At 40.1% G+C, this 17,533-nt stretch overlaps 1 long non-coding RNA gene across 3 annotated transcripts in view; it reads right to left on the reverse strand.

The window, feature by feature from the left end:
• Positions 1-17,533, reverse strand: part of LOC148367508 (uncharacterized) — a 72,714-nt gene that overhangs the window by 38,240 nt on the left and 16,941 nt on the right. Inside the window, exon 3 of one of the 3 annotated variants that reach the window (XR_015850202.1) lies at positions 4,473-4,551. The exons of the other annotated variants lie outside the window; for them this stretch is intronic. This is a non-coding gene — a long non-coding RNA (uncharacterized LOC148367508). The remainder of the gene's footprint in view (positions 1-4,472; positions 4,552-17,533) is intronic. 3 annotated transcript variants of the gene reach the window in all.

Consider the following 17,533-nt stretch of genomic DNA (forward strand, 5'->3'; position numbering starts at 1 on the left):
CACTTGTGAACTGGTAAAATTGCTCATTGCACAAGATTGTGTTTTATTTTATTTGTCTTAATAAGTAATAAAAACTGCTTATGTCTTATTTTTACCTCTCGCGTCGCGCGAACCTGGATGTGGATTTGACCATGTGAACGAAGAAAAAGTCTGGCATCACTCAGTTTCCTGTAGTCTGGTGGAGAGGATCTGGTTAAGTGTGTCAAAATAAAAAAGGTGTGGAACAAGAAATGAAGGGTCACAAAGACAAGAACAAGTTGTTGGAAATGAAATTTCAATTCATCCAGTCCCTTTTCCACACTGCTTCTGTGAGAGGTTGGTGTTGAGAGAGAAGGATCAATAGAGTTTAGACAGCAGGACAGATTTTCTAAGCGCCAGATCAATAGGAAGGAAAGAGGAAAAAAGACCCTGGCTTTTCTTTGCCTGTTGTAGTAAATACGAACAAATCAGTGGCCTAAGGCTAAATGGATTGATCAGCTGTTTCCGAGTCCTGTGTTGTAAATAAAGATCTGTTCTGAAGTCTGTAAACGAGGCCCACAGGCGAGTGTGTGACGGGTGAACCAGTTTTTGCTACTGGTCTCAGACTCAGTGCACCGCTATCCTCTCTTACTTATACTTTGATCAATTCTTGACTCTCATGTTCTTGTCAAAAAGTTTCAAATGGATTTGATAAAGAAAAATAATGAATAAAAAATGTTCACTTGCATTAAAAAAAAATCCAATCCCATTTTCTGGCTGATACACATTTTCAACAGGCATGAAATGTGACCTTTTCCCCAACTTGTCTACTGGGCCGTGACTTAGGCAGGCGGCTGTGGCAGATTAAAGCCTCCACCAGCAATATGCTGGGTGATAATCAGAAGCCAAGATCCTGACAGGATGACTGATCACATGCCTGCTTTGCCTCACCTCTGGATTTATTAAACAACAACAACAGCAGCTCTCGTTTGTTATAAAAAGCAGTGGTCAACCAAAGTGGAACGTGTGGGGGGTAAACACATCACCAAAAGCACAAAGAAAACTTCTGTTGATTATTGTTAGATGTGTGCCTCAGTCTCATGCCAAGGGAAAGGCTAGCTGGTCCATTGATAAGAGTAAATAGAGAGAAGAGACAAATGTTGGCTTTTTCTCCTAGAAAATGTGTCCACGTGTCTTACTTTTTACCCAGCTTCTTTATTTCCCAAGACAAAGGTCATGATTTGATTACAAAATACAAATGTGAGTTTCCCAATAAGATCTTTACTCGATGACCTATGATTTTGTGGATTCAAATGTGAAACCAAAGTCTTCCGTTTTTAGAACAACGTTCAGAATTAAATAGTTGTGATATTTGCAAATGCAGTAATTTGGTTGCACAAGTATAAATAGCTGTTTTGAAACCGGGGATTTGGCTTGGTTAAGAATAAAGCAATCACTCTCAAACATCTTACAGGGACAGTGTGTATTGTTTAACGCCTTCTAGTGATAAAATAACTTGATTGAAGAAAAATGATATTGATTTGAATACATATACATATTTTATAGTTAACAAATTAAAAATCATCAACACAGAATCCCTGGAAACGAACTGACAATTAGACTAATTTAGACTAGAGTAAAGGCGTAAGGGCAAACGACACACTCCGCCATTGATGAGAACCCAAAACGAAGTGGTCAACCAATACACACTGTCCATTTAAAAAAGATTATTTCAACTGTTGAAATTAATTTGAGGTTAATCAGCAGACACATTAACTAATCACACGCTGAATTTTCGTTATAAGAATTTTATCGTATACCTGCATGATTTGGTTCTTTTACTCTTATCTTATTTTCATATATTTTCATAAAATTCTTATATTAATGATTAGATAGTTAAAATTGGTTTTAGAAGGATAACATTTTTAAAATGGTTAAGATTATAGGTTACACTAATGCCGAAAATGTTTTCAAAGTGATTTATGTTTTTTATCGTATCACTAAGACCTGGCCTTTTTACATAGTTGTGACAGATTTTAATGTAGGTGCAGAAGCGCTGTTTGTATTTTTACATGTTTCAAAAGTTCTTCCACAAAATGCTCCAAGCATTACATCGATTAAAGGCAGTGACTAATACTTAACGGAAAAAGTGTTAAAACATAACCTTTACATGGGTTATATTTTATTGCTTTTGTTGATATATCTTACATATTAATGTCCAATAACAAGCCTCCAGAGGTTATAATGCAACATAAAGCTCCATTTCCTGAATGCATTATTTTAATAATGCCATACCTCTACTAAATGTATGCATCATATTTTGAAAAGCAGCAGCCACACTATCTATTAAAGTGCTGAAATGTCTCCAGGAGCTATTTACAGAAGCAAAAGCTATTAAAAAAAAAACAGGGGTAGCCTGACATGGGAGTGACAGCTCTGGCTTGCTTTCTTTACCAAACACCATGACAAAGTTGTCACAAAGGAGTGGTCATTAATAATTTAGATTATCGTCTTCTCCTCCTGACTGTGAGAAGGGATTGTCTTTCTTGGTTTGTTAATAGCATTGTTTTTGTTTCAATACGAACATGACGCCAGTGACACATTGTGAGCCGGCTGCCTGCTCGCGTATCTGATCAAACCTCATTTACTTGACTATGAGATTGAATGAAGCTTGTGATCATTAACAACGTATGTACGCGTATAAAAGGAAGGCTAGATGTTTGCTACCAAAACATTTCATCTTCTGGTACGTCTCTCGAAGTTGCTGTTTTCCATGTTGTCATGTCAACCCAAATGTATTCTTTAGAAAAGTAAAGGATACGCAAGAATAAGATGTACATTATCTTTCAGAATCTTGATACTGTGACACATTGAAGCTAATGTTTCCTTTCTGATGTTACGGTTCAGATTAAGGGTGGGCGGATCGATCCAAATATCTATATTATCGATACCGAATGAATACTTCGGATCACTGACCCCGCAAAGCAGCCAAACCCAATCTTGACTCGGCAATGCCGGGCCGTTTTGCTTGTCATACCAAAGACGACAATGTGTTTTCTGAAAGTTTTTCTTATTTTGTTATTGCGTCAAACCATGACGTGACGCTACAATATAAAATGTATTTTAAATGCACACAACTAAGATAGACATTAGTTGGGTTCAATGCCGGATAACAATTTGCAAAACAGGCTACTCTGTTTTTTCGGAGCAACAAGAAAAGTTATACCAACTTTTTGTCATTTACAAAAGAAGTTAATATCATAAAACCACAGTTAGTAACGGAGTACATTTTATGAAAATAACGGTACTTTTACTCCGCTACATTAGGCAACATTGAAGTTATTACTTTGTTACTTAATAAATCCCCTCCACATAAGTAAATGTCTGTCTGTCTCCGCTAAGGCGCATTTATTTTGATGAAGAACTCCGCCAGGCTCTACCATAGTTTACCAATTAATTGAGCAGCCCTGTGACCATATATTTAACTTCAGCGGGGAAAAAGTTGTTTCCGGATGAAACCGATTGAAAATGTCACTTGGCAATACTGACTATGAAAACCCAGAAGAGGAGGAGCACCCTTGGCCTCACATCAAAAGTACGTTCCCCTTAAAAGAGTGCAAAACACCAGCTACAATATGCAAAGCTTCCTTTGTTGGAGTTCATGGGCTCGCTTGTTGTTCTGCTTGCAGAGCCTGTTAGGATAAGTATTGGGCTTTAAATGTGATACTTGGTGTATATGGGCTTAAATTGTTATTTAATATTTAATAATTATTATTATCATTTAATTTATACTATTTTTATTTCATTGTTTATTAAAGCACTTGAATTTAAGTTGATAATTTTAATCTACTTTTAAATTAAATGTATTTTTCTGTTGATCAGATGGACTTTGATAATTGGATGATCTGATTGGTTGTTTAAAAAAAAAATCAATACATACGACTTTGCTACAGTTACTCAGGACTTTTTTTTTCACCAAATACTTCTTTACTTTTACTCAATTAAGTATTTGGATGACTACTTTTACTTCTACTTGGGTAATATTATTCTGAAGTAAGAGTACTTTTACTTGAGTAACATTTTTATCTACTCTATCCACCTCTGCATAAAACTAATGATTCTTGATCCCCAGATACTTGAAGCATTTAAATACAATTTATAAGAATACTGTTTCAGTAATTTCCCTCGAAAATTGTGTTACTTAAATGGTAATGGATCTAACTTGTAATTTTCGGACATTTCCCAAATAAAATATTTAACTCGCCTCTACTCTTATACCGTCAAGGTCTAACAATCGGCACATCTCAAAGAGTGCCTCCTAATGTGGTCAAGTCCCTAGACTATCTATTCCATATGGCCTCCTTCCCCACTGTTCTGGGGTGTTTGGGGTGTTGTTGGGGGAAGAGATAAGGTACTGAGTGTTTAAGTTCCTGTTTTGTAGAGAGCGTTCTAATATGCAACACAGCACACTTTGGTATTCAGATGCCTAAGGCCATTTTCTAAGTGGTCTTTACTTTGAAAACACAGGAGCCCTCCAGGGAATGAAGAGCAGCGCTCGCGTGCTTGTGAGCGGACACATGAGAAGGTGGTAATCTGGGAGGGAAGATAAAAAAGATGGGAGTTGGAATAATACATCCATAAACTGTCGGACCGTGTCTATCTGTGATAGGCATTGGGGATCTTAAAGAATCCACTGAGGTTTTATCTGTATTAATTCATTTTTTCTGTTGCATATGAAGGAATTGACATGGATTTGGTCGCAAAAATCATTCAACATTCAATATTGTCACTAGGTTGCACTTCATTGGATTTGTTTTGTGGACTTTTGAAACTTTTTGGAAAAAACAATGGGATACTCAAAGACGACAAGGCAATGGAAGGCAATGCAACACTGCTCGTATTAGTTTCACCGAAAAAGACGACATGAAGTAGAGACAATTGAATTTAAATCCCTCTTCACTCCCATTTTCTCCATCTTTGTATTTTTTTAAACTCTACCCTGCTGCAAGATGTATATTTTGGGTGTTTATTTTTCAATGATATATGTAGTATTTTGGAAACATTTTTGGAAAAAAGACCGTGACTTACTTAACAATTCCCATCCTTGATTGTACGTGCTTCCAAAACGAGATCTTCAATTGAAATACAGCAAAAGCGCATATAATAAATCTCGTGATGTCACCATTTCCGTAGCTCTAATTAATCAAGAGTTCAGGAGACACAGCGTAAGCGTAGAGTAGAGACAGGGACCCAATTAAAATCATCTAGAAACTCAGACTTTCATCAAAGTAACTGCTGCACACAATGAGCACAAATGCAGGAGAACAAGCTCTATCATTACCTGAAAAGATTGATGAATTAGTATTCCATCCTAATGAACAGTCACCCCTTTCCAATTCCCTCTCACGTATCTGCCTAGGTTTGGTTTATAAATATTGTGTCTTCTATTGATGACAATTTTACCCTATAAATATGCAGATCAGTGACAATTACAATTACACTTAAAACACAATGTGATAAGGGTTAACAGCGCGATTCAATTTAGGACTGCAGCTGATTTTTTGGCATGATGTGACTTATAGGGGTAGGCAAATTTTAGTATTGGTCTGATCCAAGATTAACACATGGTAGCAACAATCGATGCGGATCAAATACCGTTACATTTTCCTTAGAAATGTCATGATGTCATGATTACCGATGTGATTCACCTGTGCCCGCTCATTTGGCACCAACCGCGGCGGGCTCTGATTCGCTCCCGTTCCCTATTTAAACCCAGTCCTGTCAATCCCCTGTTGTAAGTCCGTCTGCGAACCTCTGTGTATATAAGGCAAGCCTTTTTCGATCCTGACTCCCACCCGTCCCGTTTTTGCTCCCATTTGTCTCCGGCTAAGACCTGTTTTGATCCCGACCACGTCTGCTCTCCCTTCCCGGCTTACGGCCCGTTTTCGTTCCCAACTACGTCTAGTTTCCCGTCCTGGCTTACGACTCGTTTCCGACCCCTACCATGCCTTGCTCTCCCAGTCCCGGCTACCGACCAATTTTTCCCTCCCTGACACCGCCATCGCTTGCTACGGAAGATCCACTTCCGCGTTCGGATCACAGTCCGAGTACGAGAGCAACTTGCTTCCCGCGTCCAGCGAACACCGGATCGTGGGAGCAGCCCTTCTTCTTTCCTTCAATAAAACTTGTGGTAAACGTTACGCAATTGGGTCCTGTTTACGTTCTGGTCCCGACACATGATCAATGAATAATTGAAGCCTCCCCCTTGAGTTGGTCTATATTTAGGATAAACACACAAAAAAAGATTTTAGGCAATAAAATGTTTTCATGTTTTATTAAATCACTACAAGTCAAAATTAACTATATAGAAAAAGATAATATAAATATTTCTATTACAACTGTTTTAGAACAATAGCCGTGAGTGTCAAATAATAAAGCGGCAATGTAACGAATATACAAATATAAAAATGTCAACATGTCAACTATATTTTCCGTTGCACAATATATTGAAAATAAAATCAGAGAGTACAAATAGTGTAAATACTACAATCTAAAAGCCTTTAAACCGTTTAAAAATATATAATAGTTACTCTACATTAGTGGTTACAGAACAAAAGTCAAGAGAGTCGAACCATAAAAATCATCCATCCATCCATTATTTGCACCGCTTATCCTCAGTAGGGTCGCGGGGGTTCTGGAGACCATCCCAGCTATCCTTGAGCAGTGGGCAGGGGACACCCTGAAATGGTTGCCAGCCAGTCGCAGGGCACAAAGAGACAAATAATTCACTTGCTCATTCACACCTAGGGACGAATTAGAACAGCCAATTAACCAAACACGCATGTTTTTGGGAAATGGGAGGAAACCGGAGTGCCCGGAGGAAACCCACGCAAGCACAGGGAGAACATGCAAACTCCAGATGGGATTCGAAGCCATGACCCCAGAACTATGTCGGGACGTGCTAACTACTCAGTCGCCGTGCCACGCCATAAGTATAATCAATGTAACAAACAAGCACTTTTGACTCCGTTGCCATCGTGACAAAAGATTTCTGTTCAGGAACAGTCATTTGTTTTTATGCCCGGCTGAGCTCACTAATCTCTGTAGGGTAAACTTTTTTCATGTGTGTCTGTAAATTTGCCACAGTAGCGAAAAACTTTACCACACGAATGACACCTGACATTGTCTTTTTCTGTTGTTAAAAAAAAGGTCCACACCACACTATGCTTCCCATTTGCCTCTGTTATATTTAGCTTGTATATACGTGTAGATTTGGCCCTCTCTTCTTCCTGCCAGCCAAGATGCAGCAGCAGGCCAGGAAAGGAGAGGTGCTAAAAGAGTGCCTGTCACTCACACAAACAGGCATAAACTTAGAGAGTGGCCGAGGGCGCTTGGTGAGAGAGAAAATAACTGTGTCTAAATATAGAAGCAGCGCTTTGATGGAATTTCCGGAGGGGTGAAGTATTGATCACAGGCTAATAGTATCGATCCAAAGCAGGTACTTCCTTAGTATCCATATTATCGATATTCTGATTTATCCGCCCACCCTTAGTGACTTACCATCTGGATAAGAGGATGCCTCACAGCAAGCTCTAAATTAGGCAAAAGACATATAAATAAAACAGAGTGGGATATTGTAGACAAATTTGATGCTAAACAAGTTAAGTCTGGTACGTTACTTATCATTTAAGGGTGTCTCAGAGTTGTACAAAGGTTAATGTTAATATTTGACGACATGCATGGTCGGTCCATCGCCATTACTTTCAGCTTCTTTGGCAAGGCAATGATCATTATTGACAGTTGTTTGGGTTTGTAATTATAGTGATCTGTGCAGTTTCCTGCCCAGGTTCCGTAGGATTATACTCTGCTTCAGTATGGGGACGTATGGCTCATGAGCAGGGTGTGGCTCTTTTCATATATCTGGGTCGGAGATCAGTATTTTAACGCATTCAAGCCTGGAATGCAATACCATGTTTCTCCGACCAGCGGTAGGAGCGATGTAGGCCTTTTTTTTACCTTTAAGGCTGGTGAAAAGGAATAGCAATAGGATTTTTTTCATGTTCTTAGCCAATGAGATGTATAAGAATACACATGCGAGTGTGACGTTTTCTAATATGTCCTGGTTGTTTTTTTCCCAACATGTTGTTTGTGCAAGTTAAAAAAAATGACTAAGGACCATAAAGGCGCATGACGAATGTTTTTAGATTTCAACGATGTCGAAGATTGTCTTCTATAAAACGATGATGATTAAAGATCACTACATTAGAACTGTGACCACGTCTCATAACAGGAAGGTAAATACTTCTCTATCCTTCTCGTTTGCTGTACTTAATGACATTTTTACGCGGGAACTCTGTTCACACCTTGTTTTGAAACATTATTCACCCAAAAAAATAAAATGAAAAAGGCACCTTAACGTTTTTCCGAACTGCGGGAGGGAGAGGAATGTTAAGTGGGATATTTTACGAAATCATCAAAATGTCACACAGTGAAATAAAATACCATGTAGAATTAGCTTCTGTCTGGAACTAACTTATGTCTGGAAACCAGATTTGACGGCATTGTTAATTTTTGTCTTAAAATATATAGTGTGGTGCCTACTGAAAAAAAAATCAAAAAGGTTCCCAACCCGTGTTTATGACTCATGCGCCACGAAGAAGGGGAGGCAAGACACGCCACACATGCTTGACATCATCAGAATCAAATACATTTGTCCTGTCAGTCAATGGGACATGTTGTCAATAATTTATGTCCTAAATCTGGTCTACAGAAATAAAAAAATAAATAAAAAATATGATGTTGAACATTCCATTTCCATCAGTGATAACATGACAGCAAAAACCTTAGGTGGGCGCCTTCATAAAGGTACAGCTCTTCGATCTTGCAGTTATTTGCATTATAGCACAGTGTGCAATTTTAATTGCATAATTTACTGCTTATTGAAAATGCAATTCATGATAAGCCATTGACGCTCTGAATAGCGAAAACCGTTCGCCAGCACGTGGATTTGGTTCTATTAAAAAGAAAAATCTTGTTAACCATTTGGAATTAGTGTCATTTGCCAACAAGCATTCTGCTTCACTCCAGTAAAATAAGTAATTATGCTTCCTACCAGGTTTTTTTTTACCATCTGCACAAGAAAATTGGAAAATGGCTGAACGCAAGCAGGCACAGATGTAAAGGTAATTAAAGTGCACGCTATCGTTTTGTTTAATGTCGGCCTTAGGCCGGCTTGAGGCGACACAAAATGAGAAACATGCTCGTTGTTCTGTCTCTGTCAACAAGCCGGCGGCTGAGCCGATACTGGTCCATGCATTACTTATTCTGTTCCTCCAATTTGAAAACTAAATAGGAAACCATCCCAGTGAAAACCTAATCAGACGATTTATCTGCATTTATCTTGCTAATCCAATATAATTGCATTCTCGTTGTTTAAGGGAGCACTAGTAAATTTAAATCCATGCAGTATAAAAGTATGCAATTATACATACATAATGTATGAATGTATATATAAATATATATATATATATATATATATATATATATATATATATATATATATATATATATATATATATATATATATATATATATATATATATATATATATGTATATATACACATCAATGTAATATGCTACTATACAATCCATCCATTATCTGCGCTGCTTATCCTCAGTAGGGTCGCGGGGATGCTGGAACCCATCCCAGCTACCTTCAAGGAGTGGCCAGGGGACGCCTTGAACTGGTTGCTTGCCAGTCGCAGGGCACACAACTCACTCGCTTATTCACAATTTTGACTGGCCAAATAACATGACATGCGTGTTTTTGGAAAGTGGGAGGAAAACATGCAACCTCCACACGGGAAGGTTTGCACTTATGACCTCAGAATTGTGCCGCACACGTGCTAACCACTGCGCTGCCCATATATTCATCCATCCATTATCTGCACCCTTTATGCTCAGTAGGGTCGCGGGGGTGGTGGAGCCCATCTCAGCTGTCTTCAGGCAGCGGGAAGGGGACACCCTGAACTGGTTGCCAGCCAGTTGCAGGGCACACAGGGACAGACAACTCGCTCATTCACACCTCGGGACAATTTGGAGCGGTCAATTAACCTCACGTGCATGATTTTGGAATGTGGGAGGAAACCAGAGTGCCCGGAGGAAACCCACGCAAGCACAGAGAGAACATGCAAACTCCACACAGGAAGGTTCCCATGAACTCAGAACTGTGCCACACATGCGCTTACCACTCCGCTGCGGTGCTGCTGCCCGTATATATATATACAGTATATATATATATATATATATATATATATATATATATATATATATATATATATATATATATATATATATATATATATATATATATATACTGTAAATTCCGGACTATATAACGCACCTGATTATAAGCCGCACCCACCACATTTCGGGAGGAAAACCGATTTTGTACATACACAAGGTGCACCTGTATATTAGCCGCATGCGCCCACATTGAAAAAACGCAATTCAAACACGAAATTAGCCCATACCCGATAAAGTCCAAAAAACACAGCCGGCAAATTGAACGAAAAATGATACCGGTACATAAGATTTAATTCAGACCTGCAGAGTCCGGTGCCGGTTGAAAGTAATCCAAGGAAAAAAGTGTATATTTCCGAAGGTAAGGGTGAAAAAAAATTATATATCCACTATTGTCGGCCGCGTCCACAAACACGTCTCACCTTTACTCCCCTTCCTGTCAGCCCGCGTTTGCCCCGCCCCTTCTTTCTCATTTGCTCGTACAAAACATATCAGAATAAGTTTCTAAAATAAATACATTACAAAAATATAAAGTTGCAAATACATATTATACATGGTTACACATATTTACAAAGAAAGACGGTACACCGAGAGAGTTTTCAAAGCTTCAATAATAATATTATAACTTTCATCCCAAACCGTGCCTGTGAAGGGTAGCAAAACGCTACTAGCAACACGCTCTCAACACAGTAAGCAGCCCTGTTAAAAAAACATTCCGTACTCGTTATAGGCACAGTAAACCGTCCTTATCTTCCTCCCTACAACTGACGTCATCGAAGTCGTCTTCCTTCAATATGGGAAAGAAACTTTGTCATATAGACGACGTACCACGCTCCCTTATTCATGAACATGCTAGCATCACGCTCGCAAAGTAAAGAATAGGTGCGGTAGCTCTTTTTCCTTCTATATCGGACTGCTCGGTTGCGTTTAACTTAAAAGTTGCGTCATGTGTCTTTTTTTTTGCAATTTGCATGATGAGGATATGTCCACACTAATTTTTGAATATCGAGTTATGAATATCGTGGGACCTTTTGGAAAATCAAACCCCCCTAAAACAAAAAAAAAGAGGGATTGCTGTCGACCGCATTTCAGGCAAGTGAAGATGATTTTCGGGGGGAAAAGTACTTAACACTTAACACTTTTTAAGTGAACAAAAGCAATGCCCGATCATGTTGCGACCCCTTAATTTTCATCCATTTCACATAATGGTTGACCGAATCGCAATTTTCAGACCCCATTAAAGGCGACAAAAAAAAGCTGACTTATGTCATAGATGGTAAGATCTCTACGGTGTTTTATGGCCGGACCTTCCTGGCCTATTTAGCAAGAGCTGTGTACTCCTGCTGACTACAGTTATTGATTGTCAGCAATGGCCGTGGAGTTGTGACCATTCGAAGGCCTCGCATGAAGATGAAAATGAGACCTTGATGTGTAACGATGCGTGCGTGAGAGAAGAATGAGAAAGAATTAAATGATTGCCTTACTCCTTGAGGAGAGACACGCTGCAGACGGCCATGCTTGGCTGCTTAATGCCGGCTCTGTTTTTGAGAGAGAAATGAAAAAGAGAGCAAAGCGAGAGTGAACGGAGGAAAGGGAGATAAATGGCCGCCTGTGAAGGCGGTAAATGAGAGCGTCCTGATGCAAAGAGCTGTGAGCGGATGCGCCTAATGGGGAGAGGTTGGTGTGAGCTGACCACCATGCTTATACATAGCCCCGCTTTCAGAGCTCACACTTGGTCTTTGCAGCAGGGAGATAACCACACTTCATGCTAATTGGTTAAAAAAATGATGGAGAATAACAAATACAAAGGGGAGATAGTGGTCTAATTTGAAAGCGGGGGAAACCATGGATGAAATGCTTTTAATCATACGAGGTATTTTCTCATCTGCGAGCCAGAGGCCTCTTTTAGCCTCTAGGGAGCAACAAATCTCCACTGTAGTTTATTTTTAAGTTACACGCGCACACACATTGCGCTTCTGGTCATCATTAGTAAAAGCTTTACAATCTGATCACTATAAGTGAATTTTACTCAGTAATTCTGTTTGCAACAGGATACAAATTTAACATAAAATATAAGAAATAGGGGAAAAAAAAATATATTTAGTAATCCTTTTGTCATGATTGCCGATTGAGCGCAGCTGCGGCGGCTTAATTGCCGCCAACAGCCCGGACAGCTGATTGGTGTCCGGGCTGTTCTCTTTTTAAACCCCCGGCTTCCTCTTGGAAGCCGTCAGATCGTTATGCGAACTGTTGTCTTTTTGTCCGACTCCGTTCCTGCCCTGCTTTTTTCTGCCTGATCTTTGTTGCCAACCTGTTTCCGGACCTGCCTACGCCCCGTTCTGCCTGCCTGTTACCTGACCTGTTTCGCCCGTTATCTGCCGGCCTCTTGCTACCGACCTCGCTTACGAACTCGACACCGCCTTTGATCTCCAGTCCCGGCCAACAACTTGCTATTCCCGCCTGTCTCCGGCTCTCCTCGCCAGACACGGAAGTGCCACTTCCACACCGCTCGCTCCTTTTGTCTGTCAGCCATCGGATGGTGGAAGCAAGCCTTACTCTCCCTCGTTATCAATAAAAACAGAGAAAACGAGCGCTATTGGGTCCTGTGTCCGTTTCTGGTCTGTGACACCTTTGCTGTATCACAGTTTATGTTTTCTCGACGTCGCGGTTTTTCATCATGCATTCTGATTGGCTAAACAGTTACCCCACCCTTTTCCTGATTGTCTACCTGCACGACGTTGGCCTTGCGTTATGAGTTGCACACATACGTAAAACAGTTTGACAAACCTACATTATGTATGTACAAACCTATTTTAATTTAAAGTTTCTCTAAAAGCCATCATGTCACTATACAATCTGGCCCAACAAAACACAAGAAAACCTGAGGTAAAAACAAAAACAAAAAGCCAGAGGAATGCGCTTTCTATCGCCAACACAGTTGGACTTCTTGGCCCACTAAACTTGCTCTGAAGCCAGCTGGTTGGCGCTCCTGAGTGGCTCCCAGGCACTTTTTTTCACAAAGTTTGTATATTAGAAAACTATCTGTTTTCTGTAGAACAGAACTGGAAATGCAGTTTTCCATAACGTTCTATGATGGCGGCAAAGTGTCATGTAAAGTAAAGTGGATTGTGTCCTTAATCCATACAGTGTTGCAATAAAGCAAGATTATTTTTAAAATTATTATTGGACAGGACAGTTGTTATTTGTAAATAAAAAGGTTCATAAAGTACAGTACTTTTATTTGTTAAACAAATACTTGAGCCTGTAAATTGGGTATGTTCTTGAGTAGTACATACATAAACAATTAGAGGTTTTACTTTTTATAAAAATGAGGGATTACTGTATATTCAAAAAGTAGCAGGTACCATTAAGGCTCATAAAGAATCAACAGATTTGTTTTGACTTTATTTTACCTTTAATATTTGTGACTGAGGTAACAAATCACCAGCTAATTTGGTCACCCTGTGACTATGGAAGTGAGCAATGGGTCTTATTTGTGATCGGTGTGATGTGCATGTATTAGACATGTAATAACAAACAACACTTTATCTCTCAGCATTTAGTGAACCAGATAAAATGGAAGCAATGGTGGGTGTGAGGATGCCAATTAGTGACCTTACATTGTGGTAGTTGCACAACAACAGACTCTGCTAAACCTAGTTGGAAATAGTCACAAATTCTGTGGCGGGCTTTGCATTTTAAACATAGGCCTTCAGTTCCAGTCTGAATCAGTGATGTGTCCTTCGCCAACAAACAGGCTCTATAATCCGGCTCCTGGAAGTGAAGTTTACTAAGGACTCGGGTGGAGGAGAATCCGCGAACGCGGACTGTGCAAGATGGGGAGGGGTGATGCAAAGGGTCCCGCAGCACTTGACACGAACAGCCTGTCTTTTGTAACAAATTCTAGGTTGAACAAGACAATATAAACAGAGAAAAAGAATAACAATGACAGGTGAGTAATAAAAAAAAATCGTTGAGAGAAAAGTTCAACGTGACGTAATCATAATGGTGTACATTTTAGGCCTAACCTGGCCCGGAATTTGGATTGGTTCGGGCTTAAGATCTTACCTCTGGCCTAAGAGTGGCGGACAAAACTTTTTCACGTTTACGAATTGCTTGCCTGCTTCGGAGTTGTCCGACTTTTCGCTATTAAATCAACACGATAATGTACGGTATTGTCTTGCTCTTCAAGTTTAACGGCTATTGCCGCAATTACTTTGGTGGATTACCGCCCTCCTAGCCAATCATAGTTGGTGGAGTTTCACGACCCCTGCTAGCAGACGCTTAGACACCAATTCAGAATTTGACTGGCTAAACCAACAGCTTTCTCGAATACTGATGTTGCGATTCACAGCCTTCAGGATTTTTGGGGAAGGCCTCCTGGTACAATTATGAGCATCCCTTAGATGGGATTCGTTAAATGCTTAAACATGAGTGCAGACATCTATAAGCAGTGCAACCAGAGAGAAGGAAAGAAAGGAAGATGACATTTCAAAATGTTTGAACATGTATTGACATCACATGAGTCAGATCTGTTTTTTTAGGCCAACAGAGAAGGCTTTGCAGGCCCTGACCGCCCACCATATGACCCAAGAATTCCTGGAACGGATATTTCGTATTGTATAGTCAAAGACATGTCAAGGACTATGACCTGGAAAAGAAGTCGTACTTGTTTTTCGTTTCACCTCAGTGGCCCTATTAACTAAGCCCTCTCTCATGTCATTAAAACGTTTGGGGGGAAATTAACTGAAAGACGGATTTAAACTAAATTAAGAAAAATGCCTTGAAGAACGCATGCACGCACTTCATAAATCACTGAGGCAGAGCCAGGGCTGGCTTTCCATAATTAACTGCAGACTATTTATTTTATCCTGACAGCCTGTCTACAATGCAGAACTTTGCTGAGGGGGGTGTGGAATATTTTAAGAAAATAAAAGAAGTGGAAATTATAATATGGTTTAAAGGCAAACATTATGGAAATGCATATGAAGCAGAAAGAAAACATTTGAGTTACTTGGAATAAGTCAAGCTGAGAACAATGAAACAATCAACCGGAACAGTAATTAAAGGAAACAGATCGTACCATCTACTCTTCAGGAAAGGCAATGCTTTGGATTTTTGTAAAGGTCATTGATGCAACCAGGTTTTCCTTCTTCCTTACTAATACTATCGGAATAATATATGAGAATTATTTATTTTGTAGATTAGTTTTCTCTTGATCATCTAGCAGAGCAGCAAAAGATCAGAAGCAACAAATCTAGACTAAACCACTCCTACCACTCAGCAAATGGTGATGTGTCGTTTGCGAATGAAACGGTTCTATGAGCTGACCCCGTAAAGTGAAAGACAGGACCTGGCTCCTTATTGATATACCGTAAATTCTGGACTATAAGCCGCTACTTTTTTCCCAAATGTTCAGCCCTGCGACTTATTCAGTGAAGCGGCCAATTTATGGAATTTTTCTAACGGCCACCAGCGGTGCTGGAGTATAAAATGTAAGATTAAGACCAGTAGATTATGTGCACCAAGAGACTGGATCCTCTATGTTTAAGCATACGTTGTTAAGTTAAGGTACGTTCCGATAATGAGGAAGACGCCCTTGATGGCGGGGCTATGAGGAGGAAGTTGAGAACGAGCTACCGTAAATTTCACATTTAAGGGAAGCTTTTTTTCAACAGGTACGTTTGATGCATTGCGAGCGTGATCCTAACTAGCGTGTTGGTACCTTTCAAAGGCACGGTTTGGGATCTGTCTGTTGTCGCAGCGGACAATAGTGGATATATATTTTTCCCACCCTTAACTTTGGAAATATACATTTTGTTTCCTTGGCTTACTTTCAACGGGACCCGGACTTTACAAGTCTGCATTATACATTAATTACGGGTATCATTTTCCATTCATGATGCCAACTGAGATTCCAGGTTTGTGTACTATCTATGAAGTTACAATCGTCTGCACCACCCGGAGGGGGGAACCGGAGCTCCACTGTGGGGGTCCCTGCAGCAACGGCCTGGTTGTGGAGGGTACAATCGTCTGCACCCACCCGGAGGGGGGAACCGGAGCTCCACTGTGGGGGTCCCGGCAGCAACGGCCTGGTTGTGGAGGGTAGAAGTAAGAAGGGAGAGGACCCACACAGCGGACTGGAGGATGCTGCTTGGGAGGGTGGGATGGAATCCCATTTGAGAAGACAGAGCTATGCCCTTGCACAATAGTATTGCCCTTTACACATTGGTTAACTACTGTTAAAAGATAATAACTCTGAAATTGTTTAATTGATGTTGAAAATGTCAGAAAAAAATGCTAAAACGTCATATTGTCACATCATAACAAAATTGTGAATATGCTTGTTTGCTGTTGAGATTGTCGAGAGGGGTTGTCCTAACCTCACATTGTTTGTTTGCTGCTGTTGGTGTCGGTGGATTTGTTCAGACCAAAAAACAATCGACTTTGGCCTGGACGGACCTATTGACACTAACAAAGATGTTACATAACGAAATTGTGAATATGCTTGATTGCTGTTAAGATTGTCGAGAAGGGTTATTCAAACCTCGCACTATTTGTTTGCTGTTATTAGTGTCAATACATTTGTCTTTCTATGTCTTTATATTTCCCTCCTTAACTCTCTCTCTCTCTCTCTCTCTCTCTCTCTCTCTCTCTCTGTCTGTACCCCCCTCTCTTTTAAAGGCACCACTTGTGACTGGTCAACATACATAACGTCAAATCCATGTTGTTTACTTAGTATAATTAGTCCTTCCCCCCCTAGAAATGTGTACAATTTGAAAGTTTAGTTAAATAGTTCACGGTATATTGGAACAATAAAGTTTGTAATTATATGGTAGCGGGCAGCGCAGTGGTTACTGCATGTGCGGCACTGCTCTGAGGTCATGTGTGGAGTTTGCATGTTCTCCCCGTGCTTGTGTGTTTTTCCTCCTGGCACTCTGGTTTTCTCCCACATTCCCAAAAAACATGCACGTCAGATTAACTGCCCGGTTAAAATTGTCCCTAGGTGTGACTGAGCGAGTTAATAGTCTGTCCCTGTGTGCCCTGCGACTGGCTGGCAACCAGTTACGGGTGTCCCCTGCCTACTGCCCGAAGACAGCTAGGATGGGCTCCGGCACCTCCACGACCCTACTGAGGATAAGCGGAGCAGATAATGGATGGGTTATATAGTAGCAAAATACATTTTCACGATTAAATAATTTTGTGCAAAATGTTTCATTATTATTGGTAACGCGTCCTTAAAAACATAACAACATCTGAAGAACTGTTTTG

The sequence above is a fragment of the Urocampus carinirostris genome, chromosome 4 (genome assembly GCF_059441175.1).
Source record: "Urocampus carinirostris isolate Australia breed hairy pipefish chromosome 4, RoL_Ucar_1.0, whole genome shotgun sequence".
Classification (NCBI taxonomy): Eukaryota; Metazoa; Chordata; class Actinopteri; order Syngnathiformes; family Syngnathidae; genus Urocampus; species Urocampus carinirostris.